Below are 19,510 nucleotides of genomic sequence, written 5' to 3'. Positions count from 1 at the left end.
TCATTTTATCTTACCCAGTTTACATATTTTGTGGGGTATTTAAACAAATTTATACCATGGGTAGTATAGTCACTGAACTGGGTATTGTTTGCAATGATTTCATCAGTGATGATGGGAAACAGAAGAATCCAAACACGAGCATATTCAGAATTTTAGTGCTTTTTATACATTTTTATATATAAAGATATAAAAAGAAAATCGTAGATGCATAACCGTAGAGAAAGGTAGTTTGCTTAGTAGATACTCCACGGCATCATACATATCATTGTCTATGTTTACAGTGCAACGACTGGTTGAATCAGTATAATGGCTCCGGCGGGCGGATTACTTGCCTTCGCTATGGCGTCTCAGTGAAGCAGCACTAGAAATCCGTCCTGCAACAAGGCGACACATTACATACACTCAACGGTATGATTTCTATACCAATTCTATACTGTGTACTAATCTCGGTGTTTTGAACAGACATGATAGATACAAACATATGGATCAAGTCATTTCTGGGTTTCTCGTCAGTAAAACGAGAACGACAACAACAAACAGGAAAAAATATTTAATTTTTTAGATGCCCGTGATTGTCAAGGCTGAGAAAAGCCGAGTCGGTGGAATCTCGCAGTCCTAATAGTAAACTTTACGGACACCCGATGACTTTAATGGTCTCGTCTACCAAACGACTTCAACTGCACGGTGCCATTAGATGCGGATTATCCGAGTAATGAACCGTACATACTAAATCAGTACCTGAAGCTAGAATTTGACTATAGCAATTTGACCTGATGCTGGAGTCTGAAGACACTGATGTCGATTCTCTGGCATAAATATATTTAACTTCATGTGTTTGTTTCCAAGAATCATCTCTGATAATAGTGTAATGTATATATTTCTCAGTCTCCATTTTTTGTTTTAAAATCTTGTCGTATATACAACTAGTGAAAGAAACGTTCACTTAGCCAGCTCTACAAATCATATAGTCTAGAGAACGTGTGTCTACTATTTTCTGCCTATTTTACCTGATCACGTAAACATGTACTTCATATACTGAGGTACATGTATGTTGAAAGAGGACTATTTGACGGAATAGTGTGAATCTCCCGAGTCATGGTTGTATGGAATATTTCTTGTTTACAGTGTACATGGAAACAATGCGTCCTTTATATATTCTAAAGGTGTCCGTGGCATCGTTATTCTCCGCAGTACCGTACTTCCTTTCATGCCGGTAAAAATCCGCCCCCTTTGTTTGTAATTTCGCCTCATAGCTCAGTCCTTGTTCCAATTTTCCGGCATATGTGTTGGTGAATTCGAAATTCGTTTCACTTGCGACACCCAGCCGGCAATGTTAGCCTGAATTAAATTAAGCATGTTCGATCCATTCGCACGGTTAGCGACCCGGTAACATTACAACCCTTTTTAGGCGAGCCATGCAAATGATTCGGACTCTTGGAGACAATTGACGTTTGATGAATATGTTTTTCATTGGATCGTGAACGAATTGGATTTTTACGACTGTGTGGATGGAGCCGTCTCACAGCCAGTTCGATTGAATTGTTGTCCTCTATTGCAGTCGCGCAGCCAGGCACAGTAGCAAGCTTGGCTGACTGCTTCGCTCTGACCAATATCTTTACTTCGCTATTGGTTTGGGGCAGATGGTTCACGTTGCAGGAGGTCGTCTATGAATGGCCTCCCAACACTAATGCTATTCCATGCATATTTCTTGGGGGAAATTAATTGACGTAACGCGATGAATACTGAATATTTTTACGTAAATTTATATAATAAAAATCGGCTTATTTTAGCTTTTTCGCAAGATTTAGACTTCATAAAGTTTGGCTTTATGTTTCCGCTTTGGTGTTAACTTTCTCTGTTCATAATGCATACAATTTTCAGAGGAAACTGTCGCTTTTCATTTTATGATATTAATGTTGTTATGGCAACGAAGCTGCTTTTCATACAATGATTTAATTCAAGGTCTTGGTTCGCTATCAGATTCAGGTTTATAGTTTCGAATAATAATAAGGAAGCTTTGTAGTGTAAATTAATACCACCTAGTGAATATTAATAAGTAATAACGCACGATAAAGGCATATCAGTTTGTCACAAAGCCGAAAACTTTTGTTATTGTTCTATCCATTAAAAACAGCGAAGGGTTTTATAAAACATGTGAACAGTAATAATTTCTGATACAATATAATTTTGTCATATGTAAATCGTCACATATGGCATTACCGACTCCTTCTGATAGCAGTCCAATGTCACTACAGGTCACCGTGAGCCGCCTGGTTTTCCTGTCTATGATCTATAATTGTGATATGTGACAGGAAGATGTCCTCCTTCTGGACGCTTGCAGAAAGCGAATGCGGGAGAAAGCCATCGATCACCCCGATCATAATTTGTTTGGCCCAGTTTATATGTTTAATCCCTGACAAGGTGATGGGACCTTGTTTTTAGTTCTGCCATTTCCTTGACGTATCTACGTCGTATGCAGTCATGGTGTATACATTTAGGTGACGTGACCTAGAGGAAGCTTCATCACGCTTTACTGCCAGCCAAGATTTCTGTTTTTCCTTAGCTTTGGGGACATTTCAGCACGGAAGACTGTAGTCTGATCTACGACTACCACATTACTCCCGCATAACTCTGCCATCACGTTCAACAGCCCACATAGTTACGGGTACCCCAAGAAGCACGATTCCAAAGTGAATGGGCTAACGTTTTTCCGGAACACACGTAGGTCCAGTACAATTTCTGGGTGCACAGTAATAAGACTTAGTAGACTAAAAATAAAATACTCCGTAGCACATCTTGTATAACATTGTAATAAAAGACGTCCTACGTTCCAGACCACTGTAATGAAGCACATCCTACATCACAAACTAATGTAAAGACGCACATCCTTAAGGGGAGACACATGTAAGAAGTTACATCTTACACACAGACCAATAAAGCACATCCTACATCACAGACTAATGTAAAGACGCGCATCCTTAAGGGGAGACACATGTAAGAAGTTACATCTTACACACAGATCAATGTAACAAAGGCTTTAAGTTTGGTAATATTCTGATTAGCCTCATTTGTTCTGTAACTGTGGGTAAATGAACAGGTACTACAGTGAAATCAAGGAAATAACCATTGCGTTAGACACTCAGTTATTGTTTCATAGATAATGACATTTTTGTGTCCGAATGATGCGCAAATTCAGCAAGCCAATTGTTTTCATCCTTATGGAGTTTTGTAATTGTACAGATAACATTCAGCACTGTAAAGTTTGCTTCAAAACTTCCAAAGTTGTATGTAAACATACTTGATTTTAAAAACTCATCTGTTATTAGCTAGTTTAGAAACTGTAGTGTGTTTTAGTCAAGCATATCTGGATTCCACATGGACTTATATGTACATGTTACACGTACTTGATCCACAAGCAACATGCATGTAGTCGCATTTGCCCCGAATCTGTTCTGAACTTGAGGCTTAAGCAGAAAGCGATCCCAGACACGGGGCACCTATGACCCCCTCTCTCTCTTTGGACGTCTACTTTCGATTGGATGTTCACGTTTGTAAACTGTCCTGACTTGGCGTCACCATGGAAACAGCTTCCGTGTTGTTGGATCTTGACAAGTCAGATTTATTGCCGTCTTCCTCTGTAATGACTGGGGCTTAGAGGGAGCTTGGCCAAGTCAGCGTTACCCTGTCGTATTCGACGGTCTTTTATCCAGCATCGAGCCTAGTAATCCATAAATTATGTCCACCCTTCGTTAATGGTATATTTAGTGTAATTAGGTGATGGAGACAAACACTTCTAAATCCAGTTTTATTGACGGCCATATTTTCAGCACGTCAGTGTCAGTATTTTCTCCTATCCTCAATGCAATGTTACTACTCCAGGGAACAAACACCATTGTGTGGATATTCTCTTAACACCACTTCGTCATATTGCACGATTATTGCTTTATTTCTTGAATAATTTATTTTTCCAGCAATAATAGCCGGATTATCCCAACTTTCAAATTTGTGTCGCAAAAACCGGTCCTGTTTTATTCTTCTTTTTGTGAAAGCAAAATATCCATAGCAATGTTAATAGTATATCAGAGACAACAACGAGAAATATCCCCTCAGTAAATCAATGTTTTGTTTTAAATAAAGTAAAAGCTGATAAGTGTTACAATGTGTAAGTCCCCTACGGTTGTAAATAAGAAACGGCGAGAAAAGGAAAAGCGTTCTAGCAGATCATTGCTTCCTAGGATTGTTTGGGGGACCTGTCAAAAAACTCACGCCTTGGTTGGGAAAGTGATATGTATATTTAGGGGTCTGTGTATAAATATCAACGACTCTCTTCACGTTTGCCTTGAGGAAAATACTTTCCCTAAATTAACACTCAGAAGTTTCCTACCAGCAAGAATGTCAAGTATGTCAGAGCCCATGCCATGAGAGTTCTCACAGCAACATATACCACACAAGAAAAGGATAATTTTTATAGGTTAAAAGGTCACTTCCAAATAACACATTCTGATAATTTAAATGCGTCAGAAAAAAAAATTATTTTACAGTAATATGTTTATACGGATTTGTCATGCCTTACACTTGAACCCCGCCATGACGTGAACTTGGTTAATTTGCATGGATAATAATGCGATATACTATCTATTTCTGTACCCCGATTTCGCCGCTTGCGCCTCTATTCTTTGTTCTTACTTTTTAGGCTAATGTGTTAAATTTACACATTATTAATTTTGAATTTACAAATTACTGTGTCAAGTACGAAGAAATGACAAAAACTCCCGTCAGGCTACGCGAAGCATAAGAAATGAAGCAGGTTTGTTTGCGTCCATTACACAACTCTTGCGTACCCTTCGCTAAATGTTACCTTTTCTACAATTAACAGGTATTAAACCACGTGACTTTGTCCATTTGTGCACCATAATGAACGGTCCGTGACAAATTAAAGTTCAGAAAGCGCATTCAATTTATTACGATGGCAATGGTAATGCTTAATTCTCAGCCAGTTTGTAAGATAATATGTGTGGATGCTTTGGTATTCACGTCATCACGTCATACTGAACAATTTTGTAAGATAATACGCAGTAGTGATTTATATACGTTATACTGTATGTATAAGAAACTTGTTTTGTCGAAAACATTCTTCTGGTCAGATTCTGGTGAATACGTTCAAGAAATAAATCTTAACTTTGCTTGGGGAAACTGTTTTCACAGGGATTCATTTGGATGTACACTAAAACACGTCTTCCATCCCCCTCCCACTAGTTTTACTTAACAGAGGATGTGAGAGAATGATTTGATAAAGTTCTCTGAACTAAAGCATTGTTTTGCTTTAGCAAACTATACACTATATGAGAGAGTGCAGGACAGTGGGATGAAGAACAGATCGGCAGCCAGTGCACGTGTTTCAGCCCATGAGTCGAAACCTCGCCCGCTCCAAGGGTTGTCTCAGACTGGGCACTGAACTGACCCCCTTCCGGGAGCCAACTTCATCGGGTGCCCATAAATTCTCTCCATAGGAATCATATTACGCCTGGACCCAGCCCCTCGCTTCCGTTCAGTGTGCAGATGAGGCGATAGGTTGTGGAACCAGATCTGCACCAAGCTGAGGCCGTGCTCTAATTGGTCCCTGTGAGAGAGGTACCCCAGTGAGCAAGGCTGGCGAGCTGGCGGAATGAAGGCGTTCTGACGCGAGAAACCCAGATGACAAAGATACCACAAGTACGATTTAACGTGCCGACTAATTTCTGCAACTGTCCACAACTTTAATGATCGGCTACATGATTGGGTTCTTCGTTTTTGTTGTCCTTCCATGCGTTTTATCAGTTATCAACTGAGTCCTATGCATGTTTTTTTTTTTTGATTTGTAAGGCGTTTCCAGAAAAAACAGTACCGCTGATTCTTGCTTTCAGTTTTCATACAAAGCGTTTTCTGTTTTAGCTGAATATGCGGGCAAATTTAAACTTGTCAATCTTTGCTAGTTTGGGTGATTGATGGATAAAGAATAATTCGCCGCATGCTAACGAATACATTTACCATTACAGAAGTTATTCACACTCTGCTATGAAAACACCGACGAACTAAGCAAACGTTAACATTCGCACCACTACTATTTGCATAGTTATTGTAAAAACAAAGGAATGTTTTGTTAGCCAAAGGTACTATTTATAAATTCAGCTCAGCATGGGCACTTGTTGTTTTTGCTGATATATATACGGACATGTAAATAATTTTGTTAATGTTAGTTTTTGTTAATTACACCCGTCACCTGTTGTCATTGTCCAGTGCTGAACAAACTCACTCATGGGTCATTCGGTCCGTTACAATTGGCCAGACCATTATTTATGCGTGCACCCGGTCGATGGCGGTAAATTTATTCCGCCGGCATATGTCAAATATCTAAATCAGCGTGCTGATGTGTGGAAAATCAAGCAAAGATTGCGATAATTTCATACGAAATACCAAAAGTTCGACAGGTCACAGCGTCATTCTTTAGAGCGATAGAAACTATGCTGAGGACTTTTATGTCCACTTCCCTCCACCGTCTATTTCGTATTTCAGTAATGCCACTGATGACGCGTTAGTACAAAATAGGATATCCACATCCAAAAATGTTCTCGCGAAAACGTCCTAAAGCATTTGCCAGGAGTAATATGCATTATTTAATTTACATATCCAAAAAGTGTAAATCCTTCATTTCATCTAACCGCCCCTAGTTATTCCAAAAATAAAAAGCCCTTGAAAATTCAGTTTGAAATGCTTGTTGTAAGAGACAATTCTCTGTTTTATTAATGTAATGAAAGAGCAAAATCATGTTTCTGGAACAAAACCATTGATGTAACACTTTCTGTAAGCTTTAAAATGTGTTTCTGGCACAAAGCAAATTACAATGATTCCATAAAACTCATTTGTCAAAGTACAGCACTTTTTGTTATCTCTTTATTTGGTGTTTGTTAGCACAGGTAAATAGCATGTTTATCATGTAATAGAGCAGGAAATATATCTCTAAGAGTGATCTGTCCATACTGAAACTTCTACGCACATAGTAAAGGTGCACCTGGGTTTAAAGAGTAATGGGCAATGAACGACTGAGAGACTGCTGTCAACGGAGGCCTACCCACTGCTGTTCAGTACCACTGTGCTTCCCATGATTACGCTAATACTGACAAACAGCTATAAAAGACCTGTTAAGAGGCACAGAGTTGCCGTAAACCTGCCAAAAGAAGGCGAATGTTTGACTTCAGGGTAAACTTATCGAGTAGAAGTAGCCCACAGACTCTGTAAACAATCCGATAACATCGGGATAACAGGGAACGGCCCTTCATTGCAGTTTCGGCCATACGTTTTAAAGCCGTTCAAATTGTATAGTACATGCACATAGACAACGTTGACGAGTCTGTCAAGATCTTCGATGTTCATTTTCCAATATACATTAAACGTATATAACTTACGCTAGCCATAAAATTTGTCTTCAGATTTCAAAGGTCAGCCCTTTGTTATAAACATGTGCGATAATGTTTTTGTTTAATTACAATATCGCCACATATTTTGATCATTTAAGTTTGTCATCAAACATGTAAGTATTTTTGTTCCTTCTTTGGATTAGCTACACCAAGTCTCGTGTGTTATGTTTTATTTTCTAATAAACTATATATTGTACTGATGTAAAACGATACCACACAAAGGATTTCCGCCATGCATGTAAAACGAGGAAATGGCTTTGAATTGTTCTGGCTAAAATTGATATACCTCCAAAGTGATGAAATCTTTTATTTCCTTGACATTTTTTGTTACTTGACTTCCGCACAAAAGAAAGTAAAGTTCCACAGCTGGTGCATAGTTTTTTGTGGAATATTCACACACGTAAACACCCGATTAACGCCCCCAACAACATATAGCTGGTGCGAGGAAGTAAGTATGTAACATCGATACATTTCCTGTCATATTGTCTTTGATCTCATTTTATAGCCTTTGTGACAGGGTTTACTAAAATAGATAAATTGCAGATACGAAGAAATTTCTATAACATAATTCCATATTACAAAAGAAAAAGTTACCCATGCGTTTAGCCAGTCAGATTAATTTTGCGTTGTCAGCTGCCGGTGATGAACCTAATTAACATTATGGAAAATTAATTTTGGACAGATTTTCAGTGTCAAATTGCGGAAGGTATGTCTGGAAGATAACGTTTTCATTTTAGGTCCACTGCTCTGAATCGTAAACTATCCACCATTCAACTGTGCGGCGTTAACGATTGTCTGCTGTCGTAGAGTTATTTCCCCTGATAAAGTCACCAACAAAGTTGTAAACTGCATGCATATTTAATGATTGGCTCCTTGTATGTACTGTATGCACATATTTCTGAAGGTTAAATCCTGTGATGATGTCTTAGATACTATCTACAATCTATATGTTTTTACATAGTTCTTAGTTATACAGGATTACTTTTATTGTACAGTTCAATAAGCATTTATATGGCACTACATGATAGCCTGTGTTACATAAGATTTTGATTTTGTTTTTTCCATTTGTTTTAATCCAGGAAACCTTCCTCGACCGGAACTGTGAGGGCAAATTGTGGGAGAGTTATGCGTATAAAACCGGGGCAACGACGAAAACATCAAGTGTATAACGCTTTGCCATGGTGATGTATATCGGGTGGGCGAGAAAATTAAGATAAACTCCTTTTCGTAAGAGTTAAATTTATCATACACATTGTTTTATGAGTGCTAGGCATCCGAAACAAATCCATCATCACAGGTGCAATAGTATTAAAACAGGAACAAATTAAAAGTACGTAGGAAATTTCATAACAAACCGGACACATTAACGCTTTGTCTCTCTGTCGTTGTATATTTTAGGCATTCACTTTTAAGTTTGTTGTTGTTTTAATACTATTTTAATTATGATGCTGAAATTTTCAAAAAAAGATGTCAAAAATCCACTAATTTAGTAAATGAGAAAAATCAGTCTTCCGTTAAAAACATTTTGAATAATTATTTCATGGGTATTTAAATAGGGTTATGTTGTTTTTTTTTTCTTGACCACCCGTTGTGCATGAATTTGGACACAGGATATAAGATATCTACTGATGCGGTTGAGAATGTAGAATTTATTTATTCAAATAGGGTATAATTGGGCTATCAAGAATTCGAGACTAGCTGGGCGTGGTTTGCACATTTGTACAGATTTGGTACGTTCAGACTACTTGTGCACAAAGTGGTTAAACCAGTGGCTTGTTAATGCCGACAGAATAAAATCTAACCCGTTCATGTAAGCGTTTGGTTATGCAGAGTTTTTTTTAAAATTAGCGGAAGAAAGTCAAAGAAAGCCTGTGTTGGGCCATAACTTTACATACCTGTATCCGTGGACAAGCTATGCAATAAAGAAAAAGAAAACTCCTAAAACAGGATTATTCCCATTTATTTTTCAAACCAAAGGTGTCGTTCGTTTTATTATAAATTTAGCGCATAAACATAAATCAAGGGAACAGGGTGGAAACCATAGACATACAAAAACACGACTGTCGCCATCTTCTTGGTGGTCCGTGGCAGTCGGAGGGCGTACGGGAGAAACCGGTAGACGAAGCAGATGAAAAAGGCATCAGAATTTCCCCTTTTCACTACACTCATTTCGTCGTCGATTGAAAGTGTTATTGGGTTACACCCAGGAATAACGTGAAAACTAATAACATTTATGCCTTGGTTCTGGCTGGTACGTCATATTGCTGTCTATAACTGTCCGCACAGAACTAGTATGTCAGCGACCCGTACATATAGTTTTCGGGTGGTCTCTCCACCAATCATCTGTGAGTAATAACCAGACAGACGGTCATTTCTCCACCAATTGACGAGCACCGAGTACAATATAAACATAGCGGCGAAGTCATCACGATGTTCCGGCATTCTGAAGAACAAATATTTCCCTTGGAATCGTTTTACAGCTTACTCTTGCCTAGGAAACCAAAAATGCAAATCACATTAGTGGGCATGTGTAAAGGGTGAGTGTCCCGCGCTGGATGATATAATTGGAAAACTCTTTGTAGAAAGTCTCTGAGATTTGTCCAATCAATACAAACCTTTATTTCTTTTCCCACAAATGTTGGTCTTCTAAAGTTAATATTAAGTTTGGTCAAGGCTGCGTTCAAGGAGCTGTCTGAAGGTGTATTCAGTAAGCGGTTTCGTGAGAGCAGTACATTGGCCAGTTTGACGGTGATGGATGGACTGTGTCACAACTCTTGACCCTATAGAATATGGCGATAGGGCAGTGTGGCCAGGACCGGCTAACTTCTGATGACTGAGATCGCTGAATGAGGATGGTCCGTCTCCGCATGATTGGGCCTAACTACATTCTACTCCCACTGAAGGTCGCTCACCTCAAAGGAATTCTTACGCCTTATCATCTCTCCTGTCATTTTAACTTTAAGGAGGAAATTAGATTTTTTAGCAGAGAGATAGCCTCCCTACGGCCTGACCCTAAAGCCCGGGGGCTGCACCCTTGAATTGTTTAATATCTCTGGTTGATTTGATAATTAGACTGCCTGTTATTAGCTCTTAGGTCACTCCCCCCAGACGGTTTCTTAATCAGCAGGAAACAACTTCCTAGACTCTCATTCTGGCCGGACAGCAATGGTGGTTAGACGGTATCAGTGTTCTAACATCTTCCAACATTCTTCCATCAGACTGGCTGAGGGCTTCTCCGTGAAAGCTTGGATCTCCTCTCAAATAGATATTCAAAATAATTTCCCAACAATTCCCAAACGTGCCATCAATTTTCCTGCTGGCGTTGAGCGCCATTGTTCTCTGCTGTAACACTAACTTTGGGATCGCTGATTGCTAGAACAAGCCACCAGATGGCACTGCTTTCAGAAATCGCGAGATTTCACCCGGAAATTTTCTATTCGGCGTGAATTAAGCAGCTCTTTCCCCACAAGGACATGTGACTGATCAACTTTTTGTTGCACACTGCATGTAACAGTGCCGTTATCAGTTGAAAAAAAAATCGAGGGCTATCTGGCAGATTGGAATAAAGCATATGTGAGAAGCAAACAAAGAATATACATACATATGTATGTACCTTTCATTTAATTTTAGTGAATTCTGTTATTCCCTATATGGAATTAAGATGAATATACAAAATCAACTGAGGCATGGCCGTCTACATATAATTCTATCACATACATGAAGTTATTACTTCAATAAAATTATTTTTCTATTTAATATCACTTATCACTGGTCGGATCAGAACCGTGTCTTTTTCGACAACAAGGAAACTGCTAGTTTTAATATGCACAGGCGAAAGTCTTTACTTGTCTCTATATGTTATGGTTTCATAGAGTTTGGAATTAAATGCATTCTTGTCTGGATATACGCCAAAATAACACAATGACTGTTGATTCCCAAGCTTAGCTCCTTCCTCATTTATTACAAATTAAGCCAATTTGTAATTGTAACAGAATCATAATTTTTGTCTTTTTCCTTTAATGACACCCCTACTTAGTAATGAGATGCAATTGCTTACGATCCACTGGAACAAGCCAGAGTAATTATATGGTAAATGATACGGCTTCTTACGTTCATTATAATGAAACAGATAGTGGCTTGTTGTGCAGTGCTGGGAGGGGCTACCTGTCTCAGTTACCCTCACTGTGTTCCCCGCCTGTCAGATGCTTTGTGATTACGGTCGACCCGGCACCCTGGGGATTAACCCTCTAAACAGAGTTTCTTATTCATTCATATTTAAACGTTGACATCTCTAACGATCTGCGTTTCGACGAAAACTATTAACAAAATATACCGTTGTTTGTCTCTTGTTTCTATATACATGTACATAGGACCAAAAAAAGTGGTTGAGCATATGGAATGATACATCAACAGAAATTGATTAAAACAGTGAGTGATTTGGGATTAAAGCGCCGACGATTTAACTGACAGATTGTATGCTTGGCTGTATGTTTACGAACTTCGAGATTTCACAAATGGTGTAGGAAAAACAAATATAATTTGACTGCATTTCAAGGCGTGAGAATCTTTTGCTTTTGCAATTATCAAACTTAATATATGTATAAATATATTTATAGGTTCTAATTTTGAATTCTTTCGAATTTGTTTTTTCTGTATGAGTGAGTGAGTGAGTGCTTGGGGTCTAACGTGGAACTCAACAATTTTTCAGTCATATGTCTACGAAGGACTCTTAGGGTGCATGTACGTGTAATGTGCCTCCTTGTTGCAGGACGGATTTCCACAGCTCTTTTATCTAGTGCTGCTTTTTCCTGTTTAAGATCCCTGAGATCAGAAACGGTACCTTTATGACGACTAATAAATGTTTGTACTGTTATTTTGCTTCTGCTCTACTGTCTCTCATTACAAATTCTGACAAGAACTTTGCTATTATTATTATCATTATTGCTATTTGTTAAGAAAAGTCATCATTTCTGGTACAAAATGCTTGTAGGAATAGCATATAACAATTATGCATATGGTTTGGCCTGCGTTGACTTCTTTTCACTTACAGGTCTTAATCTATGCCAACTTTTGAAGTACAAACATGAGGTTAGGAGCTGGTTATATATTTACTAACGCAGCTGCCCCCAGAGACATCTGCCTGGCTACACACAAGCTAATCTCAAAATCGAAGCACTCTTATTCCTCTTAAGCTCAAATTTACTTGTTACAGCCCAGTAACTCAAAAGTAACATGTAGCGATCAGCGCAAATCTGATCATTGGGTTCTACACGCTACTTTTATCATCCATATTGTATTTCACTCTCCTGGGTACATCTGAATGCGCTACACCGGGTCTCACTGGATGACGTGAACTCACTTCACCGGTACCGCGCCATTGCCGGATTCGTCATATTAAATAAAACTGATTTATGATTTGCGTATTTTTACTGAGACGCTTTCTAAAACGCTGATTTTTACAAGAAACAATGTGTACGAAAATATGTTATACACAAACTGTAATTAACGAAAGATGATGAACGAAAATGCCGTACCCGAGAATTTTCAAATAAGATGACGTGTTCTCCGAACTGACATCCCGAAGTTGCAAACTATATGCTCGAAAGTCAAGACCTTTGTGTTGCGTGAAAACGACGCCGTCGTTGATCGAATTCCTGAAAATGAGAAGCTCTCCGCTGTTGTTATAGTAGTCGACGGTAGCGGTGAAATGACAAGCACGGGATGGCGATTGACCCGGGATTGACTTCCCAGATATAGGCGAGGATGGAAACGCACGGGTGACGAATGACAGCAGTAAGTGTTCGCAAAGAGGGCTTTGACACGATGACAGCATATTTAGCAGGGGCCTGGAAAGACTTACGGCGTGTCTGGCAGACAGATGATGTATCTGCGTATTGTTTTACGTAACTGGCAAGATTTCCATCGTCAGCAGAGTGAACTTATGGGAATAGGATCCCAGCAGAAACTAACACCACTCTCTGACAGCGAAAGTTTATTGCTGATTGCCAGAGGCAAAAATGCTTAAAATTTGATCCTTGGAGCATAGACCTGTGTTTGACTCACAAGTCGTCATAAAACTATCGACATATAAAATCGTACTATGAACAGAAAGACTAATTGAGCATACTTATATTCATCAAAAGTTTCGACAGACAACATCTACTGTCTCCTTGGTCGGCTCAGTTAAACGAGAACTCACACACATCTGGCAAACCGTACATTTGCTTCGTATTTTAATATTTTTCAATTGATCAGTTATAAGTGTTTTTCTCAGATAACCTAGGATGGAGATCAAGTGGAGAGTGTGTCTGTCACAGACTTGAGATATATACTAAATGCCAGGAGTGGGTGTCGGGGGTGAGGGGCGACCTGATTGACTTACTTAGTGGATGATTCCTTCCATAGACACACTGAAGAGCTAAATGTCACGCTCTTGAAAATAACGCGTAACACCGCGGCCAGTCACCATGAGCCTAGTAGATCAGGTTTCTATTTTTCTCATAAAGTCTGGGCTGAAGATCTATAAAGATTAAGTCTGAATACTTAACCAGTTTTGTCATGAACCGGTTTGTTGAGAAACCTGGCCCTAACGTAACATCTTTTCACATATGCTAGGCTTATCATCTGTCATTATCCGTCTTTCATCATTGATTAAAAATCACATATTTGCCTAATCACTTACTGATTTATCGATACAATGACGGTCAATAAGATGACTGGTTGGAGCCGGAGGGCCCGCCAGCTCAGTTATGGCAAGTTAATGGCAAACTTTTATACAGACATGCAAACGTTTCCGGAGAAAATCAGATGGGCTTTAGAAACGTCAGAATGTGGAAATGCACGCAAGAGCATCTTCAACCGTTTGTTGTCACCAAAGGTCTCAAAAACAATAAAAACTGGACAATCTACAATGTACATGTCAACGCGGGTTTGCACCTTATGCGACCTAACGATTGGAAGGCAACACTTTAATCGCTCCTTCTATAAATGAGCTATTTCTATCGATAATTCCCTATTCAACTGTAACTGAATTTGACCTTGTTTAGTCTTGGGATACGTTTATCATCAAATACTTTCATATCGGAAGCATACATGCTACACGGATAGTCTGGCACACGTTTATGTAACTATATATTTCAGCCCAAGGTATGCTGATAGTGGTTTTAAGAAAAAGCAAGTGAACCAAACAAGTGAACGACTATATAGTGACTTAAGTATATGATACCGATGTATATTGGGTCATATTCAGAATACTGTTTTGTGTTTCCACGCAAACCTTCGTCCCTTTATTTGATCAATATCGGATGTTCATTGCGCGTGTATTCGATTGCTGTTAATCGCCGCACTCCAGAATGTGACTCTTGCACCACTGGGTCAAGATTTATGGGTGACGCAATCCATTCAACAGGTATTTTTGGCAAACTTTCAGGTTTACTAAAGCCACATCTGAAGCAACGAAGTATGGATTCGAACGCGCGACCTCTTTGGTCGGCTGCAAAATCAATAATGCTTTAATAAACAGAGTCAACGACAGTGTGTATTTACAGCATGTATAAATGAATGATTCATTTGTGAAATTTTTGTTCGGTTTAAAAACGTTACCCGGGAGATTTTGGACAAAACGTCCATCGTTGGAAATCAAACTTAATTTTCTGTATTTGCCAGTAATGTATAGCTAAAATTATTGCCTTTATGTAAATAACAGGGTCTAAAAATGCTTCTAAAGTTTGTAAAGGTTATAATGCGAACCGAAATTTTATGACCGATTTTGAACGTGCACACATTCTGATATTTTGTGAAAGGTAATTAACTATTCAAAAACAATAGGAAAATATTGATGGGATGTGCACTGGCTTACTTTACCCCGATATAGTCTCTTTAACTTACTAAGAAAAGAACTATGGAAAAGACTTATACAACTTTAAAAGTTGTACAAGTTGTTTGTATGGCATCACGGAGTCAGTGGAGGTAGCCATCACGGGGTCAGTGGGGTGTAAACATCGCGTTTTCAGTGGGGGTAGAAAATTAAGCTTTAGAAGCTTCAATGAACAGTCTAAGAAACACAATGAATATAAAATAATTTCTGTAAGGTGCTATACATAGACACAGCGGGAACTGTCAGTGAAGGAACGCACTTGTAAATCACTCGATTTTACACGTTTTTGAATGTGTGATTTGTAGACAAATATGGAAAGAAAGGGGGGGAATTTGCCACGCGGTGAAATACTTTTCTGCAAGATTTTTCATACAGGAAGCAGCTTCCTACATGTACATGTACAGATAGTTAATATTTCACATAGATGATAACTTTTTTTTGTACGAAATGGCTGAGTTTAGTGGTATACGACGGCGTACTCAAGCGACATAGCTGTCTATGCAAAACCAATCCCAAATGCAAATTGTCAGCAGCGGTTTACTGTGTAACCAATTCTGCTTAATTAAGCGGAGTGGACAGTACACAGTGAAGTGATAAAAGGGCTGACCAGAACTGTCAGATGCGATGGATGGGTTACTTGATTGGTACAATGTTTCAAAAAGCTCTTGTAGTTTACTTCATGTTTGTTGGCTAACCCTCATGCACTGGACATCGGACTGGTCAGGAGGAGAATCGAACTTTGTAAATATTGGCTTTTCCAAATGAAACGCCAGTAATTCCCAAACGCAATGTCACATTCAATTCTTGGTGGATATGTCCCCAAAACGGATAACCCGTGCACATGCAGTCTAAATTCAGACTAAATTCAATGACGTCATGAATCTATCAGCGCGAACATGGGAAAGGCGGCCGCTTTCTACTTCCGGCAGAAAAGAAGATATTCTGTGGATTAGAAACCGTTCCATGCACACGATAATACGCCATTCTGTATGCAACCATTAATCACATCGACGGGATGAAGATTATTAAATATTCATAAATAATGTCAAGACCGACAGTGGCAAGGCAAAGCGTGCAGGGTTAGAAGTAGTAAAGGTTGTCCGAGTTAAAAAAAATAGCATCTAATTTTGCGAATAGGAAATATGTCTTCCAGCCGAGTGATTAGTTTGAAAAATTTACAAGGGACGAAGTTCACCTTTTGCCTGCCTCGGTGGGATACAGAGATTATAGATTAATTAAGCAAATTAGACGCTAGTGAAAAAGGGGAAACAGGCTTGAAAACAGGGCGATTAGCTGGCACTGACAGCCAGCATTGTTTAAAATGATAAATTGATTCTGTTTTTTATCGAATCTACATTGAATTCCTGGTTACTAACTTCGCCACACGTGAGAAGTATCCCGATCTGATGGCGCCACAATGCCTTTTGTTCTTAAGCATTACGTGTTTTTATTGATTTTGTTTTTACGTGATAAGAAAAAATGAAATTTATAAAACGAGGGGGACTGACTTGGTTTTTGTCTTTTGTGTACAAGAGCTGCCAGCAGGCATGTGCTGCACGGTTGACGGAGATCTTGTAGCTGCTATCTCCTACAAATTCACACTTCGTCATGAATACAAATTTAAATGCACAAAGTTGTTTTTAAATCAAAGAAAATAAAATACACAATGTTTGAGGTTTGGTAAAAACTTTAAAAAATACATCGCTATTTACTGCTGCATTTTTTCTTTTGCAGCTAAAGCTGATCTAATACCGCATGTTACTTAATTTCGGTGTGAAATCCACTTAGTGTCTCCACCAACACCCCCAACGTGTTTTGAAGGTTATTGTGTCCGCTCCGAAATTCGCTTGTCTTGAATCAAACATGTTCGATATACCTGCGAAAAATACGCCGGCGATTCCACTTTGTCCGCTGTCATTGCAGCGAATTCCTTCGATCAAGGTAACCTAATTTTATCAGTCAATCATGACGAAACCCAGTTGACCCCCGCCATTCTGGTTATGTCACATGATTTACTAACTTTCTGACAACGACCGATGGCAAAATCTGCGTCAACGATTCGCATGGTATTTCGGCGGGGGAAAAATTCTGCTTAAAGCATTTCTTTTATATTGCCGCTTAAAAAGTGTGAAATCTGTCCTCCATCCGTCGATCATCCGTGGGTTGCTGAAAGACCTTCCCACGTATGGCCTGAGAGGAAGCCAGCATGAGCTTGACTTAGCGATAAGTATTTACGTTTTGCCCATTTAACTGTACAACTGTATATACAACCACATTTTCCATGCAATATAAATTCTCAATTATACTGATGACATAAAGATTCTAAGATATACTCTGTTTCAAATATCAAACTCAGTGCAAGACTAATACACTTAATACTTTCTTTCGTATATCTCTATTTACTTTTTGGCTTCATCTTTGAATAAACACCAAAATCGTTATCACACTTGATAAAGATGGAGCAATTAAGTGCGATAACTCTGTCTAGGATTCCAACACTCCTTACAACTATATTACCCATAGTGCGAACGGAGGTCCATTCAGACACTATGAAATCGTACAGTATGTTCTTGGAAGAGAGGCGAAAAAGGAAGATCGGAACACTTATAACCATCAAATTTCTCTCTCCGAAGGTTTCAATCTAAAGAACTAAAGCTCTAGGGTATACAGCAGGATTTCTCCGTCAATGAAACATGCCACACTCCCCCATTGTTAGTATACAATCCTGACGTAAGTATATGGCAAGCGCTGCCCATTGATAACTGAGCCTTTGATCTAGTGGTTCAAGAGATGCCATTGCCTCACTACTAGCGGATAATGTGGATGTAACATCGAACGTAGTCTTTCCCAGGCGCCAAAAATTTGAAGTGCTTTGCCAGGCTTGTATAGGTGCAAAATATCTCATGTCCCTGGCACATCCGGTCCATCGACTCTGCCTTCATTCAGATTTTCCCTTTGTTTATAGGTGACTGAACTAAAGAAATCGTGTTCTTTTGTATATGTTTTCAGAAGTGCTATAGCTGTAGCACAAGGAACTCAAAGTAAGTGTTTCTTACGCGCAATCGAAGAAAACTGGATTTTAGGTCTAGATTAGTTTATAAATGCATTTAATGCCCCTAAATTCATTTATACAATGGTTTTGCTGCAACCTGTTAATGAAAATGACCTCTGTAGACAAACTGTTAATGTCGGAATTAAAGTTTCGAAATGCTTCAATGTTAGGATCCTTTGAGAATACATTTCAAGCCTTTCTAATTCATATATGCAACGGCTTATTGTATTGCAGCAAAAGAAAAATAGGTATGCAACCTTTACTTTGGAAATAACCATTCTATGTAAATCTCAAACAAAAGAAGTAATTTAAATCTTCGAACTTTAGCTGTTGCATCTCAAAACATATACTGTGGGTACAGTCGTACTCTGAGATTTTCATGGAAGAGTAATCTCAGTAACAGATTTAGAAACTGATCTTCTAAATATGTGAACCTCAATTCTTTGTGTGCGGTGAACATAACTCTGATCTAAATTTTTCTTACGTATTCAGGGCTCGATCGTGAACAAGCCGAGAGAAGATTGATGCTAGTTCAACGCATATTTTCACATTTTTATCCTGCTCATCAGACGCTGGCATTAGACAATTACGTGTTTGTGTTTTGGACGATTACTATCTAAACACCCGTTACATGAGGCTTTTTGTGGCCCTGATTACCAATTAAAACTGCAAAACAATGCACGAAGCGACATGTTCGTATAATTGATGATTCGTTTACATACAATAAACCAATGAGCCCTGCATAATTGTTATCAATCAACAAAACGCCTAAGACGTCGCTTATGGGCTGACATAGTCTGGCAATGTCCAAAACAGTCGAGCCTATAGTTCTTGAAAATAACAGGAATTTTTTTGATTTTTCTCTAGTCTCCGGTTGACCTTGATTCCAAGAGGCATCTTTTTTGACACTAGACATGTCAGGCACTTCAAGGTGGCAATACCGCTTGTTGATCGAGCCTCCAGTTGTTATTCACGTAACCATATCCATCATGGCTAAGGGTAATTACGGTCATCGGGGTACTCTATAGAATCACAACCTGAATTGACACCTTTATTTTATTCAGCTGATGCTAAGTTGCGTCAGTGTACGCGTAACCCATAATTTGCCCAAATAAGCCACAATGTAAT

The sequence above is a fragment of the Liolophura sinensis genome, chromosome 1 (genome assembly GCF_032854445.1).
Source record: "Liolophura sinensis isolate JHLJ2023 chromosome 1, CUHK_Ljap_v2, whole genome shotgun sequence".
Taxonomy (NCBI): Eukaryota; Metazoa; Mollusca; class Polyplacophora; order Chitonida; family Chitonidae; genus Liolophura; species Liolophura sinensis.
The sequence above is the reverse complement of the archived record's forward strand: the minus strand, read 5'-3'. Positions refer to the sequence as shown.